This window comes from Felis catus, chromosome C1 (assembly GCF_018350175.1).
Source record: "Felis catus isolate Fca126 chromosome C1, F.catus_Fca126_mat1.0, whole genome shotgun sequence".
Lineage (NCBI taxonomy): Eukaryota > Metazoa > Chordata > Mammalia > Carnivora > Felidae > Felis > Felis catus.
In genome coordinates, this window is record NC_058375.1 from 72,125,997 (window position 1) to 72,134,814 (window position 8,818).

General features: G+C 45.1%; 1 protein-coding gene across 2 annotated transcripts in view; it reads right to left on the bottom strand.

The window, feature by feature from the left end:
* The window catches only part of ZNHIT6 (zinc finger HIT-type containing 6), a 112,907-nt gene that overhangs the window by 17,912 nt on the left and 86,177 nt on the right, over positions 1 to 8,818 (bottom strand). The window contains exon 11 of one of the 2 annotated variants that reach the window (XR_002161022.3): positions 6,970 to 8,767. The exons of the other annotated variant lie outside the window; for it this stretch is intronic. The gene's annotated coding sequence lies outside the window, so the exon portion shown is untranslated. Of the gene's footprint in view, positions 1 to 6,969; positions 8,768 to 8,818 lie in introns of those variants that run through there. 2 annotated transcript variants of the gene reach the window in all.

Consider the following 8,818-nt stretch of genomic DNA (forward strand, 5'->3'; position numbering starts at 1 on the left):
TCACCTTTTTTTTTGATTTAGTGGATGATAGTTTGTACGCCATACTAACTAGGGGGTTAAACTTGGTACGGAAAGGGGTGGAAGAGAAAGATTTGTCCACGATTATTGTGCATATTTCCCACTGAGAACAAAATCAGGGGTTAAAGGTCCCTGCACTTTGGGAAGTGACCATCTGTGGGAGAGACAGATCAAAACAAATCGTTTTAATTCATGAGGAATGTGAGGTGTGAAAGGTCACACTGCATGGTCAAGGCCAGAGATGGGACTAGAACCCACATCTCCCACCTCCCAGGACAGGACTTTTTCCTCAACCGTGGAGCTGTCACCAAGCTCAGTATGTGTGACTATGTATAGGGTAGACATGTTGAAAGCCATTTCCTCTAGGCACCAGGAGTTCGGGGCTGAGAGGTACACACAAAGCCCTGTGGAGCCAGACCGCACAGCTCTACTTCTGCCTGGAGCAGTCAGAGGAGGCAACACATCAGCTGAGCCTTTGAGGACAAGCTGACAAGAGCTTAGGGAAAGGCATGCCAGGCAGAGGGAACAGCCTGGGCAAAAGCGAGGAGGTGCTCTGGACAGCCTTGGGCTGCTCTGGCTAATGATCTTCAGCCCCACACAGTGCACATAGGAACCAGGTGCACAGTGTCTCCCCTCACGTTCTACCATGTGGGAGGGCCTCCCAAGGATGTCCAGAGAGCTCTGCCTCAGGTTCTTATTGTCTGAGGTCACTGAGCCTCCTGAAAGTATTTCAGGAATGTGGAGGCCTGACTCACTCTCTTCCTTGAGTTCACAGTCTGAAGTTCATAAAATCGCTTTCCCCTTTAGTCATTCTTATTCAAACATCGGCCCACATGCTTCACAGATGGAGCTGGCAGGAAGAATACGGGGACACATTTTTTGCCCAGGATGTGAAAGGAGATCAAGGGAAGATCATTCATCAAGGGCCAAGCCCCTTTGGCAGGGGCCATCTAAATGCACAGAGAATAGCTTGCTTTGTCAGAGAGTAGAGATCCTGGGCAGAAAGGAAGCCATGGGTGCTTTTGTCTCTGTGCCTCGGTTTCCTCATCTGTAAACAGGGACAATAACCTACTTCAGAGAGTCATGATGAAGGGTTAGATGAGTTAATCCACGTAAAGTACTTAGAACACTGCCAACACACAATAGGCACTTGATAAATACCAGTTTATTATTGCTACTATTGCTCATGGTAGGCAAAGAGTGAGTTTTCTAAACAAGGTGATGGGGGACAGAGGAAGTCTTCCTGGAATAGGACTGTATGAGCTAAACCTGAAAGGCAGGCATCTTCTCCAGTGTGTAGAGTTGTCTGGATGAAAAGGACTTGGGACATGGTAGACATACAGTGGAAGGGCAGTGCCAAGACTTGGAAGAGAAGGAACTCAAGTGTTGCACCTGGTCAGATGCCAAAGACAAAGTTTCAACTACGGTACTTCTCCAGGATGGAAACGGGTATCAAAATGCGCTGAGAATAAACACAGCGGACAGAGAAGAGACATCTGGAGCATGAGCATTTGGGCATACAAATAGTCCTGTGCCAAGTTCCAAATTGGTTGTCCACCTTATTTTTCCCGCTGCCATGTAGGCAATGAAATTTATCAGCAAGGCAAGCCAAGCACAGATCAGATGCTCTGTTTTCCTCTTTTCTGATTCCAGTTCCCTCTAGAGGACTGAAAACGTCAGGAGACTTCCAGATAAAAACTCCCAGCAACACTGCCTGGGAGCTGGAACACATCACCAGTTGCCTTGATTCAAAGAGTTGAGTCCAAGCAGTCTTTCCATTGCTGGAATTCTGTTTGCACCAGGTGAACCTCTCTCTATCTTTCAGAACACTCTTCAGGGAAATGCTCACTCTCACTCTTTTTTTTTTTTTTTTAAGTTTATTTTTATTTCTTTTCAGAGGGAGAGAGAGAGAGAGAGAAAGCGAAGTGGGGGGGGGGGCAGGGAGAGAGGGAGACAGAATCCCAGGCATGCTCTGTGCTATCAGCACAGAGCCCGACTCGGGGTTCAAACTCATGAACTGTGAGATCATGACCTGAGCTGAAGTCAAGAGTCGCATGCATAACTGACTGAATCACCCAGGCACCCCAGGGAACTCTCACTCCTGCCCAACTTCAATAAGGCACTGGGCCCCCGAGTGAGCCACAGGGAAGGAAAGCACTCAGCCCTGTGGGACCTTGAGGATGTCTGGCCGGCACGGTGCTTGATTTCTTCCTTCTACTTCAGCCTCTCAGTCCTCCTCTTTGCCTCTCCTCTTCCACTCAGTTGGAAAAGGCAGGCACCTGCCTCCGTGTGAGTCTGTCACTGCTGTGACCACAAGGTAAGAATCCTCCATGAATTTGGAAGCCTTTTTTTTTTTTTAAGTAAAAATACTCCCAATGGAAGAGATGATTCAAGGATTTCACTGAAAGGCACTGAAGAATAGTATTCCCTGTTCAAAGAAAAAGATGGCTGAATAGATAAGAGAAGGCCACGTCTGCCCTATTTTCAGACCAATGAGCAGATACAAATGACATGACTCTCTCATTTCATGAAAAGAAACTGGAGAGTTGAGACGAGGTGATTCTTGAAAGAAGAAAGGTTATTAGATTCCTTACTATTAATCATTAAAATTTCTTAATTTTTTATTAACCAGCTTTAAAAAAATAATAAAATACATGCTTATGGCAAATAATTCAGTGTAGAAGGAAATGAGGTGAAAAGTACAATTCCTTTTCTCCACTCCACACCCTCCTCCCCATACCTTCCTGAGACCCACTCCTCAGCAGAAACCACTCTTAACAGTTTAATCCCCATTTTTCTAGAATTTTCTATGTGCATTCCAATCTCCTCTCATACTACTTTCCGCCTTATACAAGAGGCCTTCAAACTTGGGATCTCGTGATAGTCTACTTCCCCCTTGTCAGTTAAGCTCTTCTAGTCTTTGGAAAGCTGGCTCCTTCAGTATTCTGCTAATGTCTGCTCAGAATTGTCACCTACTCAGAGAGATTTCCTGTGACCTCTCTAGTTAAACAGGAATCCTGTCACCACCACCATCCTGCCCCAACAGTCTACGCTCACCACTGTCTACCCAACCCTTAGCACAATGAAGGTATTTGAAAGATACGTGATGGATGCAAGCAGGCACACGTTAGGGGCACCTGTGTGCGCACGTACAGATTCTTCCCCAAAATATAAATGGGATGGTAGGCATAACACAGAGAATCCTGCCACAAATGATGATGATGATAATAACAACATTTCTTAAGCACTTATGTCGCAAGAACTATTCTAAGCTTTTTACATGTATTCTTTCACGTGGTTCTTACAACCACCCCATAAGATAGGCACTAATACTATCTTAGAATAGGAAACTAAGAGATGGAGCCACAGGGAGGTAACTTCTCAAGGTCACACAGCTTGCAAATGACTGAGTCAGCACATATAAATTTACCTTCATTTAAAAATGACTGTTTAGCCTTAATTAATATATTTTTCAATTTTAATACACACAACATAAAATTTACCATTTTGGCCGTTTTAAAAAGGTCTATTTATTTATTTTGAAAGTAAGAGAGAGCACCAGCGGGGGAGGGGCAGAGAGGGGGAGAGACAGAGAATCCCAAGCAGGCTCCATGCTGACAGAGCAGGGCCCGACTCGGGGCTGGATCCCATGAACCGTAAGATCATGACCTGAGCCAAAACCAACACTCAGATGCTTAACCGACTGAGCCACCCAAGTGCCCCCAGTCATTTTTAAGTACACAGTTCAGTTGCATTAAGTACATTCACCTTCTTGTGCAACCGCCACCACCATCCATCTCCAGAACTTTTTTTCACCTTCCCAAACCGAAACTCTGGACCCATTAAACAAAAACTCTTCATCCCCTCCTCCTTCCAGCCCCTGGCAACCACCATTCTATTTTCTGTCTCTATGAATTGGATTACTCTAAAGTTCCTCATTTCAGTGAAATCACACAGCACGTGTCCTTCTGTGGCTTATTTCACTTAGCATAATGGCTTCTTTAATTAATATTTTAATGAGTAATTTTCAACTCTATTTTAATGTTATACTCATACTCATTGTGTACAAAAAGGCACAAAAAGACATAGAGTAAAAAGCAAGTTCTCCTCCTACATCTGTCTCCAGGCACCACAGGGCAGCCGCTCTTCCCAGTATCCTTCCATACACAATTATGCCTACATGCATTTTGTACACCATGAATGGCATATTGTACATATTGCTGTTTTGCGTATTTCCCACTTAACTGTATACCTTAGAGATAGTTTCACGTCGCTGTACAGAGACCTGCTTCTTAGTAAATTCTGTTTATTGAAATATAATGCACATACACAAAAGTGTATATACTGTAAGCTTACAGCTGGGTAAGTTTTTACAAACTGAGCACACCTGGATAACTAGCACCCTGACCAAGAAATGGAACATTACCAGTTCCCTGGAAGTCCTTCTCCGGCTCCTTTCCAGACACTACTCATCCCCTCACCAAGGGTATCCACTTTTCTGGGTTCTAAACAGACTAGGTTCATCTGTTTATGGAGTTTTTATGAAAAGCATCAGACTGCACATACTCTTGTGTTTGGCTCATTCCATGGCCCCTTATGCTGGTGAGACTCATCCATGTCACTGAACTGCAGCTGACATGGAACAATATCCTTGAATAAGTTAAAGGCCTGCTGCTGCTGCCGAGACGGTCCCCGCTGCTTGGAGGTCTTGTGTGTGGTATGCCCAGTCTCTCTAGCTCTCCCTCACGACCCTTGAATTCCTCTCGGTGGCTTTGTAAATGCCTTAAAGAGTCCGCAACTAGCCAAAATTCACCTCCAGCTGGAGAAGTGATGAAAACCAGCAGCCTCGTGTCGAGGTCTGTGCAGAAAGTTGCATCGGAACGAGCGGAGGGGAGAAAGGCCCAGGAGCCCTGCCCTCTGATCAGCATCTCTGCAGCCACAGCTCGGTAAGGCATGCTTTTTGAGGCCTCCTTCACTCAGCCAAGAACTCAAATCTCGAATTCCCCGAACATGAGGAATCATGACAAAGCACTGGTCTGCATTCCCTTTGCAAATGTTACTTCTAAAGTGGAGTCAAAACTACTTCCAAGTAAAGAGCTAAGCAGCTTTAACTAATATCAGCAAAGGGCCTAAGAAGAGAGATGTAGCTAATGTACACCATCTGTTTGTTTGCGCTCTTATGCCCTACGATTCAGGGCAAAATACCAGTTTGGGAAAGGAAATGTCACATACAAGGTAGGAACAACATACTAACGGGGCAAAGTTGGACGCACTGTTCAGCTTGGGTTGCCCACTTACGAATTTGAAATCCCTGTCAAATCAGTCCTCCACCTCCCCCCATCCTTAGTTTGGCAATGATCTGAGTATCTATTTCCAGATATGAGCTGTTAAGCAGCAGAACCAATCGGCACATTCATGTGGGGCCAATCATCACTGCCCTGAGTGGCCCAGGAGGCAACACGCAGGACTGCATTCTTGTGGTTCCCCTTTCCAGAAAGGCCTTTCCCAAGCACCACATGCTGCCTGCAGTGGGTCCAGCAGAAGAGGGGGAGGAAACGATGTGCCCTATGGCAGACTCTGCTTTACCACAATAATACCATGCTTCTCCCTTTGGCCCATTGCGTTCCTTCTCCCCAGAAAGGCCTTCTTCTGGAAGGCTTCATTGCATGGGCCTCCCAGAAGAGCTCGTCTCTACCTGACAACCTGTAAGCAATTAGTGGCTGCAGGGTATCCCGATCTCATTTAGTCATTTTAGCAGCAAAAATTTACTCAAAACTCAAGATAATCCAGAAATCATCCCCTGGCTTTCACTTAGAACATGGAAGGAGAGAAAGAGAGAATAAGCATATAAAAGAAGAGTAAAGAGCTTATGGGAGAAGTTGAAAACAAACCTTATCCAAGTCCAGAAAGAATATTCCATTTAATTTCTTCGTAAAGATTTTCTTTGCTGAGTAAGAGTACTGTATAAGGCATGTTTCTAGTGACTTTTCAGTCTGGTACTTATTGAAAGGTGCTATATACCCACTGCAGACAAAGGGGAAAGGTACAAAGGAGGACCACATACTCCCTCAGCTAGTTAAGGACAAAGGACGGTCCGCCAGGGCCAGAGTCAACTTTTAGTCTATATCACCAGGGGCTGCTGTTTCTCTGGCCCAGGGGCCAGGGGAGGCCACTCCCGAATAACTACCTACCACTCTGTTTGGCTGTATTCCACATTCCTTCCTGGAAACTTCTCTAAAAAAAGAGAATAGAGATGAGAAATGCCCACAGGGAAAGTTTTCTTAGGGGCCTACAAGCTCAACTGGCTGGAATCTGAAGAGGGCAAAAAATGGAATGTTCACCCCGAATGATTGAACAGAAGATAAGCAAACAGCAGGTGACAGAGCAAACACAAAAGAAATATGATCTACCTACCCTAGGAAGGACTCTGGTTCTTGAATTCATCTTGAAATGGGAGGAGGTTCTTACTGACTCCGTGGTTTTGAACCCAAGTCTGAGCAAAAGCTGCACTCTTGATTCTAGAAAGAACAGTATAGAATGCAAGGGCCAAGGATTTTTAGAGCTGGTAGAGTCTGGAATCAGCTTCTTGGGAACAGAAGTTCCAAGAGTCAACAGTAGCTGGCAGCAGATAACCTCTCCAGGCTGGAGGATGGCACAATCCTGGACTGTCAGTGCCAGAAGCGATCTTAGAGATGGCTCCAGACTGAGTTCTTTGAGTTTCACGTGAGGAAACCTAGGTCCAGATGGGGTAAAAGGCTGGTCCAAAGTTACAAACCTGGTTAATGGCACAGTTGGGAGCAGAACCGGTGAGCTGACTTTCATTCCCCTGCCTCAGCCGTTGTGTAACCCAAGACCAAAATAGTTGGGGGTCAGAAAGAAGGGGAAAAGGTATGAGCTTTGAGATCCATTAGTAATCCTACCATTAGACACACAGTGAACATCATTAGCCGGTTAAACTTGCTAATGTCTTTAATGTGAGAGGCGATATTTATTGTACTAAGGAAATGATGGTACAGTACCCATTTGCCAGACACTTTTTTCACGTTTAGGATTCTAGCAATAATACATATATAAAATGAGATTTACACATTTCCTGTCTAAACACATACCTTGACCATTCTATTATGTACACTGAATGAGTGAACATATGTCCCTTAATTTTGTTAGAAAAAAACACTTCAATTGAATTATACACAGAATGATGACACAGTTTTATGGTGTGTAGTTTAAAAACAAAATTGGTTAGGTCCCCCTTCCCTTTTCCACCATTTATTCGATTTTAAAAAAGTAACTTCAGTCATAATGAAGGTGTTAAGAAAGAGGCAAAGACAAAAGTCCATTCAATCAGCCCTACGCATGTCCTAACAGGGTGAGGAAGAGTTTGCCCAACTGTGGAGTCCCCGGCTTGGGGCAAGGCCCCATGCCCATGAAAAGCATGGGTGAGTCACTGTATTTTAGATGCTTCTTTTTGAAGGCCCTTCGAGGAGCTGAGAGAAACTAGAACACTCAGGTTGAGGGAGGATACAGACTTTTTTCTCATCGTTCCCTAACGTAGGTTAGAACATCAACAGTCTAGAATGCTGAAAGAAACCTCTTGTATTCTATTCAAGACGCATGAATGATATACTGTCATAGCCATTTAGAGTCTAGAAGGACTTTGGCAATCACCTAATCCAGCATCTTCATTTTCCAGATCAGAAAACAAGAGGCCCAGTTAGATCCAGTAACTTGATAAAGGTTCGCGCAGGTTCTCAGCGTCTTCTGCCAACCTCTAGTGCGTGTACTCGAGAAAGGGGCTGGGGGTATGGTGTGGCAGGCATCCTTTCAACAGGTCTGTGAATCTTCCAGAATGCATATGCAAAGTGCATGTGGAGCATTTTCCTGGCAGATTTTGATCTACATGAATTAAACCTGAATAGTTCAAGGAAGATTTTAAAACATTACAATTATAATCATCCTCCCTCCCAAAGGGTTCATTCAGGGTAGGTAGCAGGTGTGAGCACTTGGGAGACGAGTCTTCTGTCTCTCAGAGGTGCTGAGGCCCATGCTGACCAGCGCTGACAACATGAAGGTGGGGCGCGGGGTTCAAAACCACATGTTGAGAGGGCTGCACTGTTCCACCCGACGGTGTCACCAACTTGCTGAAACTCAGGAAGACCTTACTGCTTGCAGGGGGTGACCTTTTTAATTCCCTTGACAGCTGAGGTATACATTTTTCAGCAATTGTCCAGTCTGATGACAAATGTACACAAAACCCAGTTTGGCCAGCACGGAACACCCCTGGCTTCCCCAAAGCGCTCCAAACTTCAAAGGCCAAAAGATAGCTTGATGACTGAACCCATATCCTTGGGGCATAAATGCGACTGCCTCACCACTCCCTAATGGTGGCTACCATTTACTGAGCAGTTACTATGGTGCTCATGACCTGTTACCTTGTTGTCTCTCAGCAAGGGCAATGCACAGTAAGGGTAATGTTCTCTGTTTCAGAGACGGGGAAGAACAAAAGGTCAGTCAGGGCCCAGTAACTTGCCCAAAGTCACCTGGCAAGCAAGTGGCAGATCTGATTAAACTTCTGGCTGTCTGACTCTTTCCCTTGCTTCCTGGGTTACCACCCAAGCAGGTGGACCAGTATCCCAGTTATCGTCAGGAGCCCTCCTTAATTCCAGTATTTGCCGTGCATGCGTATGACTTCCTTCAATTTCTCTGCACATTTCCACCAAATAAAACCATATGCTCTTCCATAGCAACACTGCAACACAAACATGGTGTAATCTTTATCCACTGCAGTACACAGCTTGAA